General features: G+C 48.7%; 1 protein-coding gene across 1 annotated transcript in view; it reads left to right on the forward strand.

Moving 5' to 3' along the window:
• Positions 1–3,501: 3,501 nt before the first annotated feature.
• Positions 3,502–12,179, forward strand: part of AK4 (adenylate kinase 4) — a 116,874-nt gene continuing 108,196 nt past the window's right edge. The window contains exons 1-2 of the mRNA XM_070486493.1: positions 3,502–3,795; positions 4,204–4,262. The gene's annotated coding sequence lies outside the window, so the exon portion shown is untranslated. The remainder of the gene's footprint in view (positions 3,796–4,203; positions 4,263–12,179) is intronic.

The following is a 12,179-nucleotide window of genomic DNA, read 5'->3' on the forward strand; positions in this document are numbered from 1 at the left end:
ATTTGAACAAACTTTCATCAGAAATCTTTAATCTGTATTTAGACTTTATAACATTTACAGTTTAAAAAGCAGACACACACGCTCAAGTTGTTTTCAAACATATTTAAGTTTTCCAATAATTAATCAAGTATCAATTTTAAGAATTAAATAAATTTGAAAGTCAGCTCCTCCTCACCACAGCCAGATTTCAGTGGCTGATGGCCACACGTAGCTAGTGGGTACCATATTAATGCAGGTGCAGACAACCCTGTCTCTACCCCCCTGGATCCTTTTAAGCCTGAGCCACATTAAAAGACGTTACCCTTTCAGCCAGCAAGTCCTTCTACAGTACCCCCAGGGGCTCAAGTTACGTCAAGGACTTTCTGCCCCGCTGTCAATCCTTCAGTGATGATCATTTACCAAGCAGCCCTTCCCAAAGACTGAACAACTCTTTTAGCTCAGAGAGAAAGGCTCATCTCAACTCAGGGAAAGAACGGAGGCACTGAGATTCAAAGACAAGGAGTTCACTTCTTTGGTAAAGGTGGAAAATCCTGACATCGTCACGTCTTCGTCCAGGATATTAGTCACCCCGTGAAAGTTACAGTCATTGTTTACAAGGAGCCTCCCAACTTCCACACTCACGGCAGCACTCGCTGCATCCTCAGACTCTTCGCTTCCCTCCAGTGCTCCCTCCTAGCTCCCCCCACGACCTCCTCCTCTCTAGCAGCCTCTCTAGAGCACATTCCGGCAGCCTCTTTAATTCAATCTGAAAAGTGCTTGTTATTGTTGACATACTGAAACATATGAATAATTCAATAAACGAATTTCCAACATCCTATTAATCATTCATTGGTCTAGGTACCTAAGTTATCTTGAGAAAAGCTTTTCTGAAAGTACATGGAAAGCACCCCCCACCCTTCCCAAAGGAACCAATTACAAACACTACAGCTTTCTCTCCCTGTGTCAAAGTTCCGTGTTCCTCCGGCCGCTGATTGAAAAGTTGATCTTCTAAAGGAGCTGGATTCCTAAGGTGGTTCTATTTTGAGCTTTCTTCCTGTTCTGAAGCTAAAGTTGGAAGGGCTTAGGTGGTGATGTCATGGAAGGGAGACTGCTGGCTTTTACAGAAGGGTCTTCTCCAGCAGCTCTGGGGATGCTCATGGGGAAACCAGGGGGAATGTTCATTTCTGTCTCCTTCCCCCTACCTCCCTTTTGAGTCCCAGCTATTCACTAGCCAGCAAGAAAACACGTTCAAATAAGCATGCAAACATATTTACATATTTTACTTACTAACCATCTCGAAAATGAAAAGACTGGGAGAAGGAAATGCCTCCCTCTAGGCAAGAAGGGTGACCACCTTTTTCTCCAACCCTCAACCCCACCTCCCCAAATATCTATCACAGCACTAGGGGCAAAGAGGGTGGGAGGAACAGCTGGTAAGAATCAGGCGATTATAACTCTAGGAGGCCTGAAGAGAGAAATGCTGTTGGGGATATCCAGGAGAGAAATGAGACCCCTGGGTCCCCTGGCTTCCATGGTTCCCTCCTCCCTTTTGGAATGGTTAGATTTGGGGCTGGGTGTGCCTTCTGCCTGGAAGGCGTGTTTGGCTCTTTAGAACCAAGAGGGGCCAGGGTGGGGCCCACGGAAGAGAGCCAGAGACGGGCTGCTTAGGCCTGATTCTGGGCTAAGCTCTTAGGGGCAGAATGAAGGGGCGGTGGGGGAAAGCAGAGGATTCCAACAGAAGACACAGTGGGGAAGAAAGAAGGCGCACCGGGCTGAAGTGGGTCACCGCTCTCTCTCAATCTAAACCCAGCAGTGAGTCGCCGGTTGGCGGGGTGCAGGTCCAGGGGGAAAAGAAATCCCAACACATCTGTAGACCACAACTTGCCAGGGTGGAGGGAAGAGGGGCCCCAAAGCCGTCAGCAGGTGAAAGCAGCACTTTTTGGCCAATTCTGGGACGGGGGTTAGCTAGGAGCTCTGGGGAACAGAGGATTCCCCGGTTTCTCAGCTCACCTCTCCTCCAAAGCGGGAACAGGCACAGGTGTGGTCCTCCTCCGAGGAGCTGGCAGCTGGCGTGAGGGTAGCAGCGTGAGCGAAGATTCCTGGGCCGGAGAAGCCCTGGGGTCAGCTGCGGCCAAGAGCAGGCGGCCTCCGCCAAGTCCCCTCCCCTTTCTTGAAAACCGACCTGGACCGGCATAAATTACAGCAACGCACCCCCCGCCCCAATAATGTTTCTAATAAAAGAAACAGCCTCGCATGCCCACAGGAAAAAAGTGCAGGCTCCGGTTGACGGAAATAAACAGGTGAGCGCGGAGAGAAGCGGGAAAAGCCCGGGGATGGGAGAACGAACGCGCCGAGAAATCGAGGCGTCCCCGCCCGCCCGCACACCCGCTCCCCTCCCGCCGGGAGAATCTGCGTGGCAGGCTGCAAGCTGAAAATGCCACCCTGACAGACCCCCGCCCGCCCCGCGCCCATTCTCCCTCCTACCCCAGCGTCCAGCGTCCCGGCCTCGTGGCAGCGCCCGGTCCCCGGGAGCCGCGCGGGGCTCCCCGCCGCCGCCGCCGCCGCGGGGACTCCGGTCTTCCTCTCTCCTCCCTCCCTCCTCCTCCTCGTCCTCCGCCTCCTCCTCGCAGACTCCTCCCGCCGGATCCTTCATGTAAACAACAGCCAGGCTCTATTTACAGTCGCCGCCGGACGGCGAGGGACCCACGCCAGCACCCCGGCAGGAGGCGGGGGTGGGGGAAAAGCGAGTGCGCAACATTTACACACCCGCCCCGCCCCTCCACGCCGCTGCCCCTCCGGGGGGCCGAGCGGGCCGCCGGGGGCTGCCCGCGCCTCGTGCGACCCGCGACCCTCCGGACAGCCCGGCCCGGCCCAGGGGCGAGGCCGCCCCCTCCCCGCGCGGGCGACAACGCACAGCCGACACCAGCGCCCGGCCCAGCCCCGCGCCCCTCGTCCGTGCGCAGCGCGAGCCGGGCCCGCCGCCCGCCCCGAGCCGCGCGCCGTGCGGGCCCCCGAGGCGGCGGCGGGCGGGCGCCCAGCGCCGGGCAGCCGCGCGCCCTCGGCCCCCGCGCCGCCCCGCCCGCCCTCGGCCCGCCCCCCGCGCCGCCGCCGAGCCGCCGAGCCCCGCGGGCGCGTGTGCGGGTGCGCGCGCGCGCGGGGCCCGCCGCCCGAGCGGCTCCCGGGGTCCCCGCGGCTCCGGCGCCGCGCCACCGTGCCCGGAGCGCCGCGGCCAGCGCTGCCCGGCGCGCGCCCGGGGACCTGGGCTCCCGCAGCCCCGCGCGCCGCCGCCGCCCCCGCGCCGCCCGCCGCCCCCACACCCACCTGCGCCCCCGGGGGTCCCGGGCCCCCCTTCCTTTGTTCTTCCCGCTATTTGCATGAGGATTATCTAATGACGCAGCAAGGCTCGCCACAACGTGACCGTCGCCATTTTTCTGTTTTTATTCTATCTCTGCCATGTGATAGATGGGGGGGAGGGGGGGGAGGTTGGAAAAGGGAGAGAGACAGGATTAAAAAAAAAAAAAAAAACTTCCGGGTCTCATGACCGGGAAGGGAGAAAAACAAAAGGGAGACGAGACACAACTCCAGGGGAAGGGTGTGTGTGCGCGCCCTCCCCGCCTCTGCTCCGGCGGCCGGCCAGGAGCATCCTCCCACCTGGGGACCCGGATCGCACCGCTCGCCGTGGCGGTCGCCTGTGCCGGCCCCACGCCCGCCGCCAACGCTCTGCGAAGCTGTCAGCTCGGTCCCTCCTCGTCGCCTCCACTTGCCGGTCCACCCCAGAGCTCGCGCTCGCGTTCCGGGACAGGCAGGCCGTTCTGGGTTAGGTTCAGAGAAGTCTGACTATTATCATAAGGGAGGAAATGATGAAGTTTAAAGACTCCGCGTTTCCTAAGTTTTAAAATAGTTTGCTTCGATGCTGTTGTTTACGACAACCGCGTGGCAACGCTAGGCGGAATCTGATACTGGTTCGAATCCTTCCTCTTTCTCTGCTCTCCCTTTTCTCTCTCTTCCCAAAGCGGCACGCAGCCGTGTGTGATGTTCCACGGGGGTTCGTTATGTGAGGACGGACTGTTCATCCCGGACTGATTTATCTTGGAAGAAATTTTTAATAAAAGGTTGTTTCGGATCAGGGAGCATCGTTTGAGGACAGTTGCGTGGGGCAGGGTAGACTTGTGTTACAGTGATGTGACATTCAGAGGGCGTGATGGAGATTTCATTCTTTCCCAGGTCCCGTGTTCACGGTGGCTGAAGAGACAGTGTGTTTGGGAGCTCTGCCACGTTTTTCGGTGAGATGTGAAATTCTGTACTTTTGTTTATGACTGTTTCCTTTGGGCGCTTTCACTTTTGTTTCCCTTGAGTTTTCTTTCTGGTTCCTTGTCTCTATTTCATAATTCAGAGCAGAAAAGGACTTTGGAGTCCACCAGCGTTCCTCACTGTACAGGCAGAGAGACCGAGGCCCCGAGTGGTGATGGAGATGCTTAGGGACCCCATTTCGTTGGAGAGGAGCTGGGCTTGAGCTCACCTGGTCTCTCTGTTAGAGGTGTGGAGGGGGAGGGGGTCGTGGAGGGGTAGTCGCTTAGTAATGTGTGGCAGCAATTCTGCTTTGTAAAATTGACATCCTAGAAATTAAAGATGGAGAACACTTACCGCGTCATTCCCTTCTTAGACTGCTTGGATTGCTTCTTTAAAACCCCCTTTCCTGTGATTTAACTCAGGCATATCTAATTCAGATTCCTCTTCACCTTTCCCTGGGAGAGTTTGTCATCTCCGTGAACAATCCCACATGATGGTTATGCATTGTTTGTGTTAGAATCGCAGAGTTGACCACTCCCCCACACACTGTGTCCTTTTCTCTTTATTTCCCGGTGCCTTTCACACTTCAGTGTACAGAACACAGCTGATGGATCCCCTGAACTAGAGGGAAAGCTCTGAGGGCCAGGGCCTGTGCCATGTTCATTTGATGTCTCCATATTGAGCACTCTGCCTGGCCGTGAATGAGCGAATGAAGGCCTGATGAGTTTTTCCCTAATTCCATCTTGACCATCTCTAGAAATTTCCTTCCGTGTTTCTGGTGAAGACAGAACACTGGAGACACTTTTTGATTCTTATACCTTTGCAGACCATTTTGGACAGGCTTCTAGTTTACAGAGCCAAGCAAAACATAATTTGCTTTCTCAGTTTTTTTTTTATCAAGAGTTTTCTGCCCTCTTTTTACCACGTTTGGTTCCTCTTTTTCAAATTCCTTCTAATTCGTATAATTAGTTATGTCAACGCTTGCCCTTTGACTTTTGCTTTCATAGACTCCGAAAGGTTGGTGAAGTGTCAGCTGTGATTTCACCCCGCTCAACCTGGAATCTAATTATCCGAGGCAGCGTTCTTAATGAGACTGGTTGGTCCTGGAGCCTATGAACTAGGTGAGGATGCTGGCAGTCAAGCAGGCTGAAGAGGCTGCTGAAAAGATGTCAGCATCTGGACAAGAAGTGCACATTTGCAACTTTAAAAGGCTGGAGAGTAACTGATGCATGCAATTATATTTATGGCTCGGAGGAGGGTCTGGGTTGTCACAGATGAGCTCATACACATCCGGAATGTTGAACTTCCCTTGCATAGCTCAACACAAAATGCCCATGTTCCTTTGGATCGGGCAGTCGAAGCTGGGATTACTGACAATAACATCTACAGCCCATGTTTTGTCCTAGGCAATAACAGTGTGGTAGTAATTTTAAGTGTAACCATATCACCTTCCAGCAAGGTGGAGACGAAGTCTACTTATATGTAAAGTCATGTGCTCCCTTAAGTAAAAAGCTGAGCAGAGAAAAAAGGAACAGCACTCAAACCCACCCCCACCCCCCCAAGGAATTGCCTCCATAGCTCTTGTCTTCTACACATGTGCACTCAGACGTCATTACAGAGAAGATCAAACTTGAGTGGTCTGGGGTGCTCCATCGCTGTTGATTAAAGAGAGTTCTTCTGGGCACTCCAGCAATCTTCCATCTCTCCCGTACACATTTGAAAAATGGCAGTTCCTGGTGTGTGAGAGCATAGCCTTTGGAATTAGGTCCTAATCTCAGCTCTGCCAGACTATTAGCTGTATCATCCTGGACAGGTTACTCATCAGCTCTGATTCTCAGTTACTTTACTCATAAAAGGAGCATAAGAACACCTAGCTCAAAGAGGAGTTTTTAGGATTGAAATTTAATCAAAATTTAATAAAATATATGTAAAGCCCCTAGCATGATACTGGGAACTTAATCTTCAAAAACAAGCAGCTGTAACAATTTTTTAATTGTATTTTTGTTTACCCCATACACTTCATAGAATTATTCTTTTCCTTTTGGCTTCCTGCTCTTGAAAATTCAACGAACCTACTATTAGTGAAAGTTCTGTGATTACGAAGATAAGCAAGAATAGATCCTGCCCTCAGGAAGTTCACCCTTCAGCCTTGGAGAAATACCTATAGAAGCAACTGTGCTGATGCTGGCGGGCTGAAGGCAAGCGCCTGGGCCCTCGCACTTTGTGATGACCTGCCCTAGAAGTATTTAACTAAGATGTAGATTTATTAATACTCAGGCAATGGCAAAGCTTATGGAAGCAGTTAGGAAAATGGCCTCCCCAAGCAAGCAAACAAAATCTCACATTTTCACAAAAATGAGGATTACCTTTAAAACTCCATCTAATTAGTATAATTCTGCAGTTTTTGAAAATTTTCTGGTCCAGTGTAAGAGGCAGCCTCTTTTTTTGCATTTGTGTGAAAAATATGCCAGGTTGTACCTTTGAGGTAATGTTGGAGAAATGTAGTTAATAGGAAGCACTTCTGGTTGTTAATTAATTAGACCACTTTAATCAAGAACTATTTTCTGGGAAACTTATTCCCAGCCCTGGGTCAGGTGCTAAGGAAACAAAGATGATGCAGATACAGACTTTGCCCTTCAGGAACTCATTCCACAAATGTTTGTTGATCACCTACTGGGGATGCAGTGGTAAGACGTTGAGCTTACCAGAGGGAGATTACATACAGATCTTCCTCAACTTACCGTGGGATCACATCCTGATAAACCCATCGTAAGTGGAAAATATCATAAGTCAATAATGCATTTAGTATATCTAAACTACCAAACGTCATAGCTTAGCCTAGCTTACCTTAAACGTCCTCAGAACACTTACGTTAGCCTATAGTTGGGCAAAATCATCTAACAGAAAGACTGTTTTATAATAAAGTGTTGACTAGCTCATGCAATTGATTGAATGCTATACTGAGAGTGAAAAGGAGAATGGCCATGTGGGTACAGAATGGTTGTAAGTGTGTCAGTTTTTATCGTATGATCTCGGGGTTGCAGGGCACTGCAGGGGCTGCCCCTGCCCAGCATCACAAGAGATGACCATATGGCACATGGCTAGCCTGGGAAAAGATCACAATTCAAAATTCGAAGTCCACTGTCTACTGAAGGCCTATCACTTTCGCACCATTGTAAGGTTGAAAAATTGTAGGTGGACCCATTGTAATTTGGGGACTGTCTGTGAGCACATACCTTTCCAGCTCAAGAAGTGTTTGATTGACAGGGTTTGGGCAAGGCAAAAATATATATATTGCCCCTCCCCCAGAATGTTTTATGTTCCTCAAAACAAAGAGCAACTCTTGAAAGAATATTCTGGACGCTACAGCCCAAGTGGACCTGGGACTCTCGCTGGCGTTAGGCGGAATTGTGAGGAGCGAAGTTGTGTTCGATTCCCCCAGAGCCGGGCCTATTTGAATAGCTTTCTGGCCTCTCAGTTCCTGTCTTTCTGAACCGTTTGGCTCTCCAAAGGACTGCCGCAATGACGATTCGACAACACAAACCCAATTATATGATTTCTGTGCTTAAAAACTTTCCTGGCTCCCCAGGATCTGCGAAGCAGGGCACACGAGACCCTTTGTGATCTTGTGCCATCCCTTCCTCCAGCCTCATCCCCTGAGACCCACATGGAGGGTTGTCAGATCTAGTTAATAAAGATACAAGATGCCCAGTGAAATTTCAGGTGAACAGCATTGTTTTGGTATCCATACGTCCCAAATATTCCATGGGGCATACTTACACTAAAATGTATTCACTGTTTATCTGAAATCCAAATTTAAGCAGGCGTCCGGTATTTTATCTGGCAACCCTACTCATGCCAGTCTGACTGATTACCTTGCTGTTCCCCACCAGTCTCTTCGTGCCTCTGTGAGTGCCTGATAACCTCTCCACCCTGCCCCTTCTCCACATGATATTCTGCTGTTCTGCTTCAAAAGCCAGTCATGGGGTTCTGGAACTCCACAGGTGTGAGCTTGGGATCCGAGGTGCCAGGTGGGGGCCTGGCCACCTGTGTGCCTTGTTCAGTATCTAGGCTTCTGCCCCAGTTCCTGTTCATTGTTTTCATTCTCCCTCCTGGAACTGGAGTTCTGCCCTGAACCCCAGTTTACTTGGCTGGGACCTACATACGGTTTTGCAGTCTTGCCAACTCTCTCCCTGCGACTGTGGGGCTGGGTCCTTTCCCCCAGCTGCTCGTTGGGCTCCTGACCTAAACTGGATGGATCAATGAAACCTGCCTCAGATACTGCCACCTTCCTGTCTTGCGTACTACAAAAGATGGACAAGACACTCAGGTGAGAGCAGGTCTGTGAGAGTGGTTTATAGAGTGTAAAGCTCCATGGTGATTTAGTTTAGAGGCTAATGTCAAACTCTTCACCTGGTCCTGGGTACGAGAGCCCCGCTTCTGTGGTGATCTGGATTTCCCTTGTTTCTGCTCCTGCCTAGTGATGTATGATGCTGAAAAGGATGTGAAAATTTTCCAAATGTCCTCTAATTTTGGTTAGTGCGTTCAGCCACGCTGGCTATTACATTATGAATGGATCTGGACCAGCCGCTTTAATTTTTAAAATTTTAATCTTGTGATCCAGGACACACCTCTTGATAACTGAAACCAAAGTCTCGTGAACTCTGTCATACCCTGAATGTGTGTAATGAACTCTGCTATTTTCTGTTCTATTTCATCTTTTAAAAGCTGGTCAACCCACCAAATTAATTTCATAACCCCCTAACGCATTGACACTTGCATTTTGCTACACACTGATCTGTACTGTCCATTGAGATTTCCTGTGTTAACCAACCGACTGGAGCACTTGTCACATGTCTATGTCATTTGGTGCTGCCTCCTGTAGGAACCACCTTGCCCACAAAGGGAGCTGAGGCCACCTCACTGAGGTCAGTCACAGTTGCTCCTGCCGAATGGTCAGCGAGCAGAGTATGGTGGCTGGACTTTCTGAGCTGCCTCGGGTTAATATATAAAATTCCTGCAAGGCCGTTTATAAAGAGGGAGAGCTGCAAGATGGTCACAGATGACAACTACATCCATCTTAGAATAGAGGGATACTATGTGGGGGCAATTTTTTCTCAGACATTTAAAATTATTCCTGGTTGAGTTAAAGAGACTCTTAGGTTTCTGAGATTTCACATTGATTTCGGAGATAAAATATGAATGAAAGCTCTGTCACTCATTGCTATGATTTTGTTTTCCCTAAATGGTGGGCAGGCTAATCCGACATCAGACTGTTTAAGAAGCTGGGCCACTGTAGATTCCAGAGAAAATAAGGAAAATATATGGGAAGGAAGATATTGTTCAAATGGAGTAGAAAGAAGACAAATTATCTAAGGAATTCTTGTGATACAGGTAGTCAGTCCAGCTGCTAGAATTCAGGGTTTTCTCTCCCCTCACCCTCTTCTCTTACTCGGGGCTGCCTCATTCATTTTTCTTTATGAGATGGTTTTAGTTTCGTTTGTTTTGTTGGCCTCAAAAAGACCAGTTTGAGATCTGTGGTGGCACAAAAGCTAGATTGGAGACAATTTAAGAGAGAACAGGAGAAGAGGAATTCCAGGCTGCTACTACAGACAACCGTTTAGCTACAAGTGGTTACAGAGAAATAAGATGGTAACCAAACGCAGGAAATAGAGTCAAGGGGAGATTTTTGTTTCTTTGTCTTTAAAGTGCTTGCAATGATCTGTTTGTATACTGATGGAAATCATCCAGTAGAGGAAAACCCATGATGTAGGATAGAAAGGGAGGATTTGCTGGTCTGCTGTTCTTGAGTCTGCTAGAGGGTGGGACCTCGTGCACAAGTGGAAGCTTTCCCATAGGAGCCGAGAGTGCATCCTGACTGGCAGGAGGCGAGGCAGGGTCTAAGGGGTTCATCTGTATGGACGTGTGGATGCCGTAAGAGTGAGTGGAAGCTCTCTTCTGATTCTTCAGTTTTCTCAATGAGGAAAGAAGAAGTCATCAGCTGAGAGTGAGGATGACAGAGAAGAGAGGAGTGGGTGCGAAACGTCCTTTGGCAGAAAGGGAATGTAAGAAAACGAATGCATCAGGGAGACGGAGGATGTTAGCTGGGAAACAGGGTCTTCTTAAGTTCCTGGTGACAAGTTTAAAGTGAGACTGGTGTAGGTAGAAAGTTGGGTTTCACCAGGGTCGTGATTTTGCCTCCCAGTGTGGCAGAATTACGGTGAGCAAGGGAGTTCGGGGAGTGATTATATGTATTGACCCTGAATTTTAGGCTGAGTAAAGGGGGAATAGAGTGCCTCAAAGAGTGAGGGAAGGTGAAAAAATGGTGCCTGAGGCTCCTCCCTCTGTTCTTTGCATGACTGGCTCCCTCTTGTGGTTCAGTCATTCTCTGATAACACCCTTTTAACTCTCTTCGGAATACCTAAGGTGTTTTCTTTTTACTTTCTTTTATCTGTCTGTCTGTCTGTCTCTCTCTCTTTCTCTCTATCTATCTTTCTTTCTTTCTTTTTATCCATCTTTCTCTGTATCTGTCTCTGTATCTATCTCTGTATCCATGTATCTGTCTGTTTCACACTACTAGAATATAAAGTCCATGAGAGCAAGGAGCTTGTCTGTAACGTTCATTATTTTATAGCCACAGCACTTATTTGGCACAGGAAAGACCAAAAAGTATTTGCTAGAATGATGAATGACTAGGACATGGTTTTAAGATCTTCACCATCCCGATCATGCTCTTCTGCACGTGCTCCTGTTTGTCAGTTTTCTCCTTCTAACCTCCACCAAGAGAAAGAAGCTCCCTCGCCCAGGGTTCGAGCTGCTTGCTGAACCATCCGCTTCGGCTCTCCTAGGAGGCCTGCCTTCTGAGCGTGTGGAGAGGAGACCTCAGGAGAACACTACCACAGAGTTAGGAGGCACCACATATTTCAGAGGGGAGACAGAAAGGGCGCCACCAAGACACAATAGCTTTCTGGTTTGTTTTATTTAAAACATCTTTATTGAGGCTTAATTTAGATACCATCAAATTCACCCATTTTAAATGTAAACCTTGTTGAATTTTAGTGAGTTTATGCAATTATACAACCATCACAATGATTCAGTTTTAGAGCACTTTTATTACCGTGAAAATTCCCCTGTGCCTGTTTGCAATCCATCTCTGCCCCCAACCCAGCCCTAGGCAACCACTGATTTTTCTGTCTATAGTTTTGCCTTTTCTAGAATTTTCATATAAATGGAATCATGCAATATGTAGTCTTCTGTGTCTGCCTCCTTCCGTTTAGTATAATGCTGTTATTGTGAGGAGTATTCCACTCTATAGATACACAGCATTTTGTTTATCGATTCACCAGTTGATGGACATTGTTTCCAGTTGGGGCTGTTATGGGTAACACTGCTATGAACATTTGTGTACAAGGCTCTGTGTGGACATACATTTTCATTTCTCTTGGGTCTATACCTAGGAGTTGAATTGCTAAGTTGAATGATAAGTGCATGTTTAACTTTTTTAAAACTGCAGACAGATTTCCAGAGTGGCTGTCCCATTTTAGATTCCCACTAGCAATGTATGTGTTTCTCCATGTCCTCACCAACACTTGGTCAAAGTCTTTTTTGTTTTAGCCATTCTAGTAGGTGTGTAGTGGTATCTCATTTTGGTTTTAATTTGCATTTCTCTGATGACTAATGACATTAAGCATTTTTTCGTGTACTTATTTGCCATATATATAATTTTTTTTTAAAGACTGGCATCTGAGCTAACATCTGTTGCCAATCTTCTTTTTTTCCTTCTTCTCCCCAAAGCCCCCCAGTACATAGTGGTATATCCCAGTTGTAGTTCCCTCTGGTTGTGCTATATGGGACGCCACCTCAGCATGGCCTGATGAGTGGTGCCATGTCCTCGCCCAGGATCTGAACCA

This window comes from Equus asinus, chromosome 16, assembly GCF_041296235.1.
Source record: "Equus asinus isolate D_3611 breed Donkey chromosome 16, EquAss-T2T_v2, whole genome shotgun sequence".
NCBI classification, from domain to species: domain Eukaryota; kingdom Metazoa; phylum Chordata; class Mammalia; order Perissodactyla; family Equidae; genus Equus; species Equus asinus.